Genomic DNA, 15104 nt, shown 5'->3' on the forward strand with positions numbered 1-15104 from the left:
TGATGGGGTTAAATATTATATTAGATTGACCACAACATGTTTTCAGTTTCCATTATGCACATGTGCGGCTTACATGTTTTCTTAGAAGTTCCAAACACGCTCCTTGAACCAGTAAGGTATTGCATAATAACGTCAGATCTGGACTGACTGACCATGTTCTTCTTGGCAGCATATCTTATCTACTCCACAACAGATCAAAACAAACAGCAGCTGGCTGCATGTTCCAGTCTTTGCCTTTAACTGAAAGGAGCAAGTGGAACAATAAGACTTAGTGCAGCTGATAGACCTAGATTGTGCATTATGTTTTGTTTTGTTTAGTTTGTCTTACAAGCTTTTCTAACCTCAAGTCTTGCCTGAAGTCTGAACAAACATGCCGACACTAATGATTGTCGGAACTGATTTATAGTCGTGTTTGATTGATATATGCATTCATTTATATTATATAGGTTTTTATATTGATAGTGAAATAGTGATGTAATTGACTTATTTTGTATTGTTATATCTGCCTGCAGGGAATACAGATGCACATTAGTGACTAGCTAACTATGGTGCAATTGTTTTGGCATTGTGCAATGTCCCTTTAAAAATAAAGATAAACAATAAAAAATAAACAAACAAATCAACAAGGAGTTTGAGTCGTGAGCAAAATACAGAGAAGAGCTAGAGTTGGAGTCTCTTCCATGCATGAGAGAACATTTACAAGTTTAAGTTGTATGCACTGTGTGGGGCCATGTGCTGCATTTCAATTTGAAAATCCTCCCAGAGGATGATTTGAAAGTGCAATTGGAATTTTGCACGTGGTACAAAAGGAGAGAAACATGTTTTTCAAGGACTTTTCAAAGGAATGATGCAATTGCCCCTCTTGCTTGCCCCTCTTTTTTTTCATAGCAACATACCATACTTAACCTAGTAACACAGTGCACATGGGCGCATGGCAACAGTGCTTGAATATATCCCGCCTCCTCTCCCACTCCCCTCTCTCTTTGCAGCTCTACACATCTCTGTGCCGTCACAAAGCAGATACCTTTGCATCTAAACAAGACACATGTTTTTGTGGGTGCACGCTGTCAATGATGGAAAACAAAAATAAGCTCTTTTTGTTTTTGCCGGTGTTACTTAATCTGCAGGGATGGAGTGACAGGCAGAGGGAGAACCGGAGGGGGGGGTAGAGGCTGTCCTTCAAAGCCGGGTGGCAGCCAATCAGAGGGCAGGATCAGCTACAGGCAGGCATAAACACACGTTGTTGCTGGTGGTAACAGAAATGTGATTGGTTGTTGGTGTAGGTCTTGCTTAATAGGATAGGTGTCTCAATGTGTGGGTATGTTGATCACTGTTATGAATGTGTTTGTCTGCTGGCATGCTCTCCAATAACCTTGTTATTCTTCCCCCTTCTGTTGTCACTTACAGAGTAGGACTATGTGGTGCAACCACTGGGGCCATGCTGTAGTAAAATGCCTGAGCTGTTATGGAGCACTCAGTGCTAAATCTCCTGAACTTTGGTTACCTCTGGCTCTGCCGGCATGCAAAGGAAAGGCAACGTTGCACTATCTAGGCCACAGAAGTAAACACACACAGTAGCACACAAGGCTGGACATCCCGGAAAATAACAAAGCAGTAGGGGAAAGATGTGACGCTGGAGGACAGGTCACTGACACTGTGCATGATGCAACTGCACTCGCTTTCCCGTACTGGCTGTTGTTGTTGACATGCAGCACACCTTCTGGTTACCTAACATACATAATATAAATATGTACTTTAACACACATTATCATTGCCAGTTTTCCTGTGTGCTTTCTTTATTTGTACATTTTTACTCCGATTTAATGATTCCATGTGATAGAAGTCACACCCAAACAACATGTTGTGGCCTACAAATAAGCAATGTCCTTAAAAGCAACGGAAAAACATGTAATCCTAGAGGTTGGCCTCACTCCGCCTGCACCAAGAGTAACACTCTGTTTACCACAGAGTCAGACGGAGCACACAATGCTGCACATGGCGGGTTTGTTTACATGCAGTTCCTTCCTCAAAGGGGCGGTGCCACGCACCCGGCATTTCAATGTTGCTTTGGAAACAGGGCTGCTACCTCAGCCAATGGACGGACAGGGATTATGACATGCGTGTTTATGTGGGTGAATTAATCAAACAAACAGTAGTATATCTCAGGCAGTGTGTTGACAGGGAGAGATTTTTTAATCAGCTCACTCAAGGAAGAAAACACGCTGGGCAATAATACCATGATCAAATAAACCCACCCCGCTAAGCCAATTAAGAATCAACAGTCTTATCTTCCAATGAAGGGTTATGAGGAGTGAATGTGTCCGCATCTGCCTGTGAGTTTGTGTGTGCCTGCTTTGTTTGAGATGAATGCTGAACACGCTCCTTAAGATTCTTTCAAATAATTTGGATGTGATAGAAACATGTTCAACGTTTTCATCTCTGTATAGAAGCTGTGTGTGTATGGGCAAGAGTCACACTTCAGGGGGCATCCGGAGTGTGTGTGCCTTTGTGTTTGTGCACGTGTACCAGTGTACATGAGTCCATGGGCCCATGCGTGTATATTCCCCTATACAGCTGCTATTGTTATGACAGAGGTTGATTGCTGGTTCTGTCACCTAATTTAGGTTTCTTTACCGTAAGGGTCTCGTCGTCTTCCAGTTACCGGAACACTCACTTTATCACTTTGGACACAAACAAAACACAGAAGCTATGCCATCCATTTATGATTTATTATATGTTCAAAATAGGTAAATTGTTCTTGGAATACAAACAAAAAACAAGTCGTATATGGACAATACAAAGATTGCAATAGGAGATTAAGCAGATGCTACAATTTCACCCTTGTGTCATAAAATAATTAATCGGGAATGTTGACCCACGGTTATGTAAAGTGCATTTCAGTATTTAATATGATGCTGAAATGATTAACTCACATACAGTATGTGATTGTTTAGCAGTTTCAGTGATCTGCAAACACTTTCATATATTTGCAGAGGTGTAAACATTGAAAACAGTGTAATGTGGTCTGTGTGTTTGTGTTTTTGTGTGTGTGTGTGTGTGTGTGTGTGTGTGTGTGTGTGTGTGTGTGTGTGTGTGTGTGTGTGTGATCTGTAGTAGGGGCCATGTGTCACCTGCCACACAGGATGCAGCTGCAGCAAGTAAACAGTAGCTTCACATTATTGTGTGAGTGTGTGTTTATTTCCTTAAAACAGTCTTTGTCATTTCAGTTTTTCCTTTGTTCCCCTTTGTCTTAAATCCACAGACAGCTCTTCAGTTGAATTTGCCCTTAGGGCAGGAGAGACGTAATCTAATCGGTAATCCACTTCTCCCCCCAGATAACCCACAACGCATGTGACTTCAATCATGTTTGCCTAATCACTAGAAAATGGGGATATACGTAGTGATTGGGTGAGAGTTCATCTATAGCAGCAAACTGGACAGGCAAATGCATAAGTGGATTCATATATTTCAACAGTTTCTTTCCACTTCTACTGGGAAGTGAAATGAGTTTGAGAGCAGCCCTGCTGGAGATTTAGTGACTTGCTTGAGGCCACTTCAGACACTTCATAAGGGGGGCTGACAAAGAGATCAAACACAGATCCAGTTTGTTCTCCTGCATTTTTTTGGGGAGAAAGGGACATAAAGTGGAGGAAAATATTATTAGATAAAGCAAGCACTTGGAACTGTCTCTTTCCTCAGACAAATCTTCTCAGTTGAGTCATTTATGAATCTAAAGTGGCCCCTTTGTCCAGGGCTAACAACAGAGTGCCAGACAGACAGTTTACGAAACAAAGAAAGGGTCTATAGCCAACCACAACATCCTCCACAGACTCCTCAACCCTACCTAGCAACTACTGTACACTGACACTGAACCAATGTGTTTCTGTCGCAAACAAACGCAGGCAAGCATGTGTGCTCACAGGCATGGACACAGACAAAGGATCTCAGTTGGTCTGAGAGTAAAAGAAGATGTGAACAGGTTTTTAAGTTTGCATGAATGTGGTGTTGCTGTTCGTGTATGTCAGAGCATGTGCCCTTTGCATGCATGCCTGAATGCAATATGTATGCAAGGGGGAGGAATAAGGAAGTTATGCATCTGCTGTTTATCTTTATCAAATGATAGTTTCTTGCACAGTATCTAGTACTGTGTGCAGTGTGTGTGTGTGTGGGTGGTCATAATAATATGCAGATGGTCATGGGGACTCCAAGTGGGCAAGCTATAGCCACAGCCCGGAGCGAGGCAAACTCTCACTGACGTCTGACTTGGAAAGTGACAAAGACAAACTCTGTTGCCTTTTGTGGGCGAACCGAAAGAAGCCTGCCCTTGAGCGTCCCGCTTAGCTTATGTACGTGTGCATGTGTGTGTAGGTTGCTGCTAGGTGGGTGTGTGTCATAGCGTAAGGGAACATTAGTTCCTACAGCAAATGAGAGGGGTATCTCCAAGTCTTGTCAATGAGGTCATAATGCTGATGCCCACCACCTGATTGACGACATCGTTAAGCCCTGATTCTTTTATTTTTCTTGTCTTTTGCTTAAGCGCAGCTCATGGCTCCCTTACACAGTATCTACAAGACACTTTAGATGAACAATACCCCCACACAACTTTGCAATTTCACTCCATCTTGCCACCTCCCTTCCATTACACCACCCTCCTCCTACCCCTGTCAAGGTGAGTGCACTATTGAAGGGTCTACCTAGTGTGTGCATGTGTGTTCAGTCTGTAGCATGGAGCATTCGTGCCATACACTTTCAGCTCTCTATCTTAGCAAAGCCAGACATGAGTAGTCTTTCATTCAAATACAAATCCTCTTTGTTGGCATAGATTCAGGAGGAATGGATGTCTCCTCAAATGCACGCACCCACCCACGCACGCAAACAAGCATATACGCACGCACACACATGTCCCCGAGGGCTTGTTTCCTTTGATCTTACTCAACCATAGACAGTGCAGCAGGTGTGAGGCAGCCGTCAGGTGTGTGTCTCTGTGTGTGTATATGTGTCATCAGCCATATGGCCTTTTAGTTAGCTAACTACACACCTAACCCACCTCATTCACCCACTCAAGCAAATCAGCCTCCATACAAACACACACGCACACACACACACACACACACACACACACACACACACACACACACACACACACACACACACACACACACACACACACACACACACACACACACTTTCACCCTGTCTCCAAAGCAGCTGCAGTACGTAGTAGAAAACCCTCTGAATGGTGAACACAAGCAGGGGCAAATCACAGCAATGTCTTGGCCGATGCTCCACCAACCAGGCGGCTCAGGCAGAATGCAATAAGCAGCTGAGCCAATCGGGAATGGAGAGAGCGAGATAACCAATAGCAGCAAGGGCCAGAAACTGAAGCAGTTAGAGATAGAGGTAAACCAATCAGAACGTGTAGGTTGAATCCATTGATGTGTTGTTTTTGAAGAAGTTTTCCTTTATAGTCAAAGATCTGCCCCTACTCTTTAATCCCAACTTTATAGCTATTAATACACAGGGACATCTAAACTTACACAGGATTTATGTGTTGAAGAATAAATCCTTGCATGTTTTCTTTTTTTTCAAGGACACTAAAAGCAGAAAACAAGAGAGTGTGTGCAGATGTTGAGGATGTTGCATATGATGAAATCACAGACACATGCTGAGCAAACAATCAGTATGTTTATTTTTTGCTTATTTGGATTTCTTTCCTCCTTTTTTCTAAAGTTAATGTACATCATAAGTGTCTTTGTGCACATGCTACTTGGTTTGTGTGTTCTTCATCTCTTTACGGTTCTGTAAGTGTTTGTCCCGGGTCGACCTAAACTCTCTGACTTCATGGACAATAAAGCAGAGAGGCGTGTCATTGACAAGCGTGCTGCCAACTGTTGCTGAGACACAAAGCGAACATAAAAACCACTTAACTGACTGTGAAGACCTCCCCCCCATGACCACGGCACACTCCGAAATCAGGAGCCGCACACACTCCTATCCCGGCTCCATTGTCCTCAAATGAATGAGTGCAAGGGTGCGTGTGTGTGTGTGTCTGGGTGAGTGAGTGTATATGTGTGTGAGGACAGCTGGCTCTCTGGTTCCATCAGTAGCAGCTGCCCCAACCTCAGGCCCTCAGGGTGGAACAGTGTAGATTAGAGGGTGACTGGGGTGGGGTGGGGTGGCGTGTGTGTGTGTGTGTATGGGTGTGTGTGTGTGTGTGGCGATGGGACGTGTGGCCCAGTCTGTGGCCTTATACATTCAATGAAAGGAGGAGAGGAACGGTTTCATTTGTGCACCCCACAAGTCATTTTTCTCTTTCATAGCCTCTCAATTCCCCTTTTCTGATTCTTGTAATCCCCAACAATGGAAAACAAAGGGCAGTTCATATTTTCCTAAATTGGCTGAAGTGTAATCAGAGGGGAAGAAGGAGCAGAGAGAAAAGAGGAGATGGGATGAGCATTAAAGGAGAAGAGAAAGACAGACAGACAGTGAAAGTAGCCAGCGACAGCCAGTCCAAAGGCTAGACAGCGGGATGGAGACAGCGACAGACATGGAGAGTTTTGGGTCCCCACTGGGTGCTGAGTGGGGGCCAGCCATGGTGGCTTATCGACAGCTGTTACCCCTGCCTATAGGATATCTGAGCCAGGCCCGTTCAAAAAAAGGCTGTGATGAAGAATAGAGGGGCCACTTATCTGCAGTGTGTGTGTGTTTGTGTGTGTGTGTGTGTGTGTGTGTGTGTGTGTGTGTGTGTGTGTGTGTGTGTGTGTGTGTGTGTGTGTGTGTGTGTGTGTGCAGCATGAAACATAAAGGGCTTTACAAATAGATGGCTGCGGGTCTTTTTTTTGCCAAGACATAAAAGAGTGGCACACTTCAGCTACACGTCTCTGTGAAGAAGAAAAAGAGCATTCTGGATGGACCTATGGAGGGGAGGGGGGCGGACAGGCTTTCACCACCTACAGCCGTTTATAGGGCTGTTTTCACCAGAGTCGGTTAATTAGGACACAATGGCATCCGCGGGACAGAGCCACAGTTTGTTGACACAGAGGAGTCATTCAGAGCTTCCTCAACAACATGATATTTGCACAGCAGCAACGAGGGCTTGCGAGACTCATGCAAATCGGTTCATCCAAAGCCCCATTGCTGCCTTCACCTTGAACCACAACGAAGAGTACACAGAGCTGAAGGTCAAAAGCCTTAGAGAGCACTGACACATATGTTTGCAAAATGCGGGTAATGGAGATGAATTATAGCAAAGGGTTACATGAGGTGAAGAGGAAGTGTTTGCAACATTTTTATCAGCACATTGAGACGTCCCCATCGCTGCGCTGACCTTCAGTTGTGCAAAGTCTCCTTGCTTTGTTTAACTGCTTTCATCAGAGTGAGTCCCAGCTGATTCTTGGATCTAGATTCTCTTGACACCCCTCAGTACTTGTGTCTGCCTCTTCCTCCTCCTCCTCCTCCTCCTCCTCCTCCTCCTCCTCCCATCTTACATCCTCCAGATGCACTGCAAACCCACTGACCCTGGTTGCCGAGCAACACGTCAGTTTGATCCAGAGTGACAGCTCTATTCACGTTGTCATTCTCTCCCATGACAACCGAACGAGCAATCCTTAATTAGGGTGAGGGATGCCCCCGAAATTAGGACGACGGTTGATTCAATTAGGGGGCCTTTTGTCTGCTCTTTGTTTACAACGATCATTGTTATTAGCCTTAAGAAACAAAAAAGTTGATGTCTCAGAACATAACTTTGCCAGGAAAAGCAAATGAAGAACAATGCTTCTTTTTTGAAAAAATAAAAAGATTTTTGATCCCACATGGATGAGTAGTGAGATCAGGATAATGTTCCGCCAGTGAATGTGCCATTCAGTGGATGCCAGAGAATGTGTTCAAAGTTATATTAACAGCAGCAACTGCCACGGATGTCTGAGTGGATCTGGTGTCTCCCTTCATGCAGCGAACCAATCAGCTGAAAGGAAACTTCCAGCAAAGGAGATGACTGGGTTTAGATGCACGTCTATATACAGTATACAGGAAGTGACACCTAAAATCCAGGAAGCTAAATCTAAATCTGACTCATCCTTCCTCTTCATGTTATCTTGATAGGGACCAGAATTAAATAAAGGCATATTATATCATGTGTTATTCTTACATTGAGTGAAAAAAAATGCACAGTGATCACACTTAAGTTTCTTAAAGAGTTTGGATCTTGATAAAGTATGATTTGGAATCCATGGCTCTTATTATGTTATTAACAGCTGCATCAACTTTACTTAATCCAAGAAAACACATTAGTAAGCAGAGGGTCATTCCACCCTCAGCTGTCCGGGACGCTTCGAGGGGCTTTCTGCAGATTTGGCAGAAATAATCGGAAGCTATTAAGCAGGTAATTGCACAGTAAACAGGACATAGCATGCATTAGAGTGTTTGTTTGTAGTTTTATGCACTTAGCCCAATTTTCAAAGCAAGGAAGTACACTATTTGAAACAACTGAAGAAAAAGAGAACATGTTCAGCCTCAGTCACCTGGACCAGGACATGAATGAAAAGCTATCGTATGATTGACTGCTTGCTGGTACTAGATTAGTCATATTCAATCCTAAAAATAAATAACTGATACCTCTGTCCGGTCTCATTCTAACAAGTCCACATGCACAGGCCAATTCATGACATCAATTCAGAGACATAGTGGGCAGAAATGTTCTAATAAGTTAAAATTGAGTTTCATATATTTTTTGTCATTTATAGGATATCGTTTTTTTGGTTGTAAAAAAACTTTAATTTTTACCCATATAATAACACTTGTAATTCAGCAGTATAAAAACTATAACATTGACAGTCATTAGTCCAGGTATGTTTTGTATGATGCAAAGATATTGTTTCGTAACTTGTACTGTTTCACCCTCAGTCATCTTCTGACAAACTAATAAAACTACCTGAAAAAAATAAATCTCTCTCTATTCCACCTTTGTAATCTTTGTAATGTAAGAATTGCTCGCTTGATGATCCATCACTAAATGGCTGACATATATAATAATTAAGTACAGACAAACCCTTGCTACCTGACACAGTCAGTACATTTCCATCAACATAATGATGAAAGGCATCCTACTGATTCCCCTATTAACCACAGAATGAATATTAGCATGCAGAAAGAAATTAAAGCACGTCAGCTGATTGTGGTGACCTTTGACACACAGGGACTTGGGCACCTGGTTTCTGCTTTTCCTGACACACTCCTCTGTCTGTTTTCGACTACAATTTGTCCGATCGCTATCTCTCTCTGGATGACAGATAGGCAGGGAAAAACACAGAAAGGCAGAGAGATACGCACCTGTTCACATCAAATAAAAGACATGCTTCTGCTGTTGTGTGTGTAAACATACCCATATGGATGCGGAGTTGTGCACGTGCGTAAACACACAAAGTATATACTTGCTGCAGTATAATTGCCATTTTGTTCCCTTATCTCAACTGTTTGCACTCACAACAACACATTGCTGCCAGGCTGATAACAATCTGTCGACCTCTCACTATCCAACTTGGTACCTGCGGCTACCTGATGAACACCCTGGATTACTGCAACTCCTAAAGCGCTGGTTTAACAGAGCAGTCTTATATTTACATCAACACACGGGGTAATTGCTATTGGAGGGAGAACCCGACTTTCCTGTACACCTCCATGCAACTACCATGCCTGCTTAGCCACCCGTCAATCCACCGGCAACCCTGTGTGTACATGTTTGTATGCTGACTGGCTGATCTAATCAGCATGATTCAACTGTCTATCCTGTGTTGACGTAATTCATGACTTCATAAAAGCCCTTTCCGAAATGCTATGAGGTTATACAGCACGTGTTTACAAAGGTGTGTATGAGTGTATAACTGCACTGGAACACACAATTCACAATTTCTTTTATAACTCTCAATGCATGAAACGTTGCATTCCGAGCACTTACAGACTGTTTTATGTAAATGCTTTGGCACTCTTATATCATTTCATCATGATGACTAAAATTGTACACATCAAGATAAAATGGATACTTGCTTATTAAATCTTTTGTCATATCTCTCTTTAGTTTGGTGACAAAATCCCCAAATCTGGAAAAAAAAGGCATATCCTTTGCATTCATTTCCCCTGCCCATAAAGCATCAAATTGTAGCCGGTGCAATTACATACAAACATACATTTACATGTATGTGTATATGTGTGTGTGTGTGTGTGTGTGTGTGTGTGTGTGTGTGTGTGTTTGTGTGTGTTTGTGTGTGTGTGTGTGTGTGTGTGTGTGTGTGTGTGTGTGTGTGTGTGTGTGTGTGTGTGTGTGTGTGTGTGTGTGTGTGTGTGTGTGTGTGTGTGTGTGCATGTGCGTGTGTGCATTTTGTGCAAACACTGCTGTACAGCATAACCAGCTGTGCATATACTGAGCTCTGTTCTAAAAGCAATACAGTGCTACATTGTATACACAATGTGTAAATAAGGAGTAAGGTGGGCAAAAGGCAGGATTCACTTAAAAGCCCTGTATGCACTGTTAGTGTTGTAAATAAGAAGTTCATACTGAAACCGCTTTGAAGGTCAATAGGTTTGAAGGATTTAAAAAAAAAAAACATTGCTTCACCTACATTCTGAGTGCAGGTTTAAAACCTCAGGCCCCAGCAGCATAAGTACTTGGAGACCTGGGTGCACATGGATTATATGTCTGCGCTTTCGTGTGCACAGAAAGACGCCACTGCGCCGAGCACATTGACACAGATTTCATTGTTAAAAACATCCTTGAGCAATAACTTGAATTTAGCAAGCAGCAATGACCTCTGACCCAATCAGAACTGGTGAAATACAAATGACTATGCATTCCTCCAGATGTTTTTGGAAGCATGTAAAAAAAAAGAGAGAAAAAGTGGTTTCTGGAAAGAGAGACATACTTTCAGAGCAGTTGTCGTAATAGGTTGTTTGATCTGAACACATCTTTTGGCAATACAGCATTTGATAATATGGACTTTAATTTTTTCTTCTAAAATGATTTGTGCTCTTGGTTCTAGCGTGTGTGCACCACAGTGCACATGCACATGTGACAGGCAATTTACTGCATCAAAGCATTCAACACCATCCCCTCAACCCCAGGAGCTGGCTTTTGTTTTGCAGCTCAGGTACGGGGTGTTTTGTTTACTCTGCCATATCTAAGAAACACTCAGTATTTCTCAGACGGGGATCAGGTTATGGTGCGAAACCGGAGCGGGCATTGGCACACTCTCACACCCAGGTAACAGCACACTCAACCTGTCCATGGTAAACCCCGAGCCCCGTGGCGGAAACTGAGACACAGGAGCGAAAAGGTGAGAGATCAGCCTCACACTCCACTGCCACATGAGGCCGTATCTGCTCTGGGAGTTGCCCTAATCCTCAACCCAGTGTGTGTGTGTGTGTGTGTTTGGAGGGGGGGGGGGGGGATTCCAGTGGTCTTTACCCTTTAGACGGGTTAGCAGGCACTGCTTCAGGGAAGAAGTCGAGTATTGAAGAGAAGAGAGGAGGTGAGATGTCAAATACCTGTGTGAAATGTGGTCTTTCGCAGAAAATAGAGGAAGGAGGGCTGACTGTTGAAGTGTGTGTGTGTGTGTGTGTGTGTGTGTGTGTGTGTGTGTGTGTGTGTGTGTGTGTGTGCATGTGTGTGTGTGTGTGTGTGCAGCAGATTCCAGGAAAGGCAATGTGCGGCGCGTTCAACAGAGATCAGAGGAGGGGTTGGAAAGTCCAAGCTGACTCACCATGCTGTCACCTTTCACAAAATGCAGAGAGAGAAGGAAAGAGAGAGAGAGAAAGAGAAAGAGAGAGAAGGGGGGAAGGCAAAAAGAGAAAGAAGCAGACATACTGCAAGCGACAATCCAGCTGAGGCATTATTAGTTGTGTCGATGTTTGTTCCACCTGTCTGCAGCTCAGAGCAGCTACACAGCAAGCACTTTTTTTTTCTTTTTTGTTAAGCAGAAGAGCGTAAGATGTTGGAGGGCTTTGAAGTCTGAAACACATAGAGGAAAAAAAGGGATCTTAAGATGAACAAGTCCTTTGATCATGTGTCGGGGAGTTTTGGCCTTTGTTAAAGAGATGAGTGAGTTAAAACAACTCTAGCCATCCAGTGTTGTCTGTGTCCACGCCGGTTGCATACAGTGCCTTTCTGAGTCCAAACCCCTCTGTCGTCGGATCACTCACGGGTGTAGATTAGTTGACGCATCTGAGCTTTGGAGGATCTTTCTCTCTGAGTGAAAAGACGACAAAGAGATAGAGATGAATCCCTTATCAAATGATACATTTACTGGAGGATTAATCACAATAGAAAGGGGAGATAGGCTTAACCTCCCAAAATATACCCGTTTGCAGCACAAAGCAAAATAATAGTCTTGAGCCAGTTGCTGCTGGAACATCATCACACATTAAGAGCCTCCTTTGAGTGACATCAAACATGATTCAGTTAAAAAAAAATCAAAACAATGATTTTTAAAAGGTACAGGGATGAGGGAGAGATTTAAGAAGGAAAGTATATTAAATAAATAAAAAATAGTAATAAAAAAAAATTGAAATTGTAAAAAATTGTATATATTGTACATATATATTTAAAGTGTAAATATTGTATGAATATTTGTATTTATATATAGATATATTGATTGTATAGATGTGTGGATTGTATACATGTAGATATGTGAATTGTACAAATATATATAGATATATGGATTATATAAATGCATATAATAGACATAGATATATGTTTGTATGAATGTATGTATATAATAGATATAGATATATGGATTGTATAAATGCATATAATAGACATAGATATATGTTTGTATGAATGTATGTATATAATAGATATAGATATATGGATTGTATAAATATAAAACAATTATAGTATCAAGTTGTATATTTGTATGGATTGTATCAAATATAGTATAAGAAATTGTATAGATTTGTAAAAAAAGATTTTAAGGAAACCAGGAAGCTAATATAACAAAAATGAGATATTGAGCTGTGGAAAAGGGGTAGGATTAAATAAGTTTATACTAATTCCTACTCCTTTTCAGGCATATCAATTCAATATGTTATTTGTTTATTTTTTGTGAAATCATTTGAACATACTTTTTTGTATTTTCATGCTTTTCATTTTGTTTTGTAATTTTGATATGTCTGAAATAAATGGAATCAATCAAACATAGAGTTCAAGACATTGCATATTATTATTATTATTATTATTATTATTATTATTATTATTATTATTATTATTATTATTATTATTATTATTATTATTATTATTATTATTATTATTATTATTATTATTATTATTATTATTATTATTATTATTATTATTTAATTTTTCTTTTGTGTGTTGCCTCAGCTTTGACCAAAAACGTCCCAATATAAACACGTTATAAGCAGACAACTCACTGAAGTGGGATTTCAATTGCCCCGACTAATCCGCGGGATCACTTTGATGTTATGATATGTTGAACTCAAACACCGTCTCATGTAAAGCAGAACCTCAGGTACATCCTGTTCTCCTCCAGTGGCCAGCTCTGTGAAGAACAGGTGTTAGAGAGGGTCACTGCAGCCAAGCACACAATGATTTACAGCCAACAAACATGGCTGTACTATAATGCAAGGCTAATTTGAGCAATAGATTTGAGCAATAGATCTGCAGCAGTTAGGTTTGGTCACATTAACATTCTGTCACTTTACTGTGAAAACAATGTATCTCCAAACATTCTACTTTCAGCCTTGTTTGCAGATTGGTGGCAGTCAGATAACTGATTGGGTTTTTATATACTTATGTTTTATTTAGCTGAGTAAGAAGAAAACCTAAAAATCAAATAAAAAATTAAATCGGCAAAATTGGAGATAAGTATTCTTTGGATAATGACTTGACAGAGAAATAAAAGCCATATTGCTATCTTTCATGAACAACTTCAACTTCAAAACCAGGACCGTCATCCTACATATCACAATCCTGGAGTGCTATCTGACTGACCAATCATGGCTCATTAAATTCATTAATTGAAGAATGTGGACAATATAAACTAGGGGCGACTGTGGCTCAGGTGGTAGAGCGGGATGGCCTATGATCCAAGGGTTGGCGGTTCGATCCCCGCTCTGCCACCTGTGTCATGGTTGTTGTGTCCTTGGGCAAGACGCTTCACCCACCTCGCCTGGTGTGAATGTGTATGACTGCTGTATGTTAGAGGTGGTGGTCGGAGGGGCCGTAGGCGCTGTATGGCAGCCACACTTCCATGAGTCTGCCCCAGGGCAGCTGTGGCTACTATCGTAGTTTACCACCACCAGAATGACTGTGCGTGAATGAATGGAACCTGGAACCCTATATAAATCCAATCCATTCATTATTAGGGCTGTCAGCGTTAACGTGTAGAACATAACGTGTTCTTCCTTGAATCACGTAAATCTCATGCTGCTATTTTGTCCCTTCGACGCATCCTTTTGCTTGTTGTCAATCGTAATATCCTTGAAATTGGATCTACCACGGATAAAGTAAGCATACAAGTGCAGCTAATCAGACGAATGCTAACAGGCACAGGCAAATCACTGTTTCTGAGTTTTCAGATCGATTTACTGGTAACATTGTTAATATGGACTTAAAAATGGTTGTGAAATGCAAAATAATAGAATTTATTCATGCAATAAAAATGTGATTCATCGCGATTAACTATAACAAAATCAGTATCTGCTGGAGTGAATGTGATTTCCATTAAATTCAACTAAAACTATATAAAATTCAAGAGTGCAATCAAATTGTTTCTTGCTTACTAACTGGAGTGCTGCAAAAAACGTAAGCAATTAGACAACTGTTGTTGTGATATTTTAAGGGACAATGGAAAATTATAACTGAAGAAAGAACAGGAAGGCCTATCACATCCGACGGCAAATTTGTGATCACCTGTTAACACAAGAGGTTCCATACTTACATTGCATACTGACAACTGAGCAAACTTCTTTTTCAAATGAGACATATTAAAAGCTCTGTGAAAAGATGGTAAGTGGTCCTTGAGTCAAACTATACTGCCCTGTACCTGGAATTCACAATAGCCCCTTTTACACAGAGATTGCGGCATATTGACGGAACA

Source organism: Ammodytes marinus (assembly GCF_949987685.1).
Source record: "Ammodytes marinus genome assembly, chromosome: 2".
Taxonomy (NCBI): domain Eukaryota; kingdom Metazoa; phylum Chordata; class Actinopteri; order Uranoscopiformes; family Ammodytidae; genus Ammodytes; species Ammodytes marinus.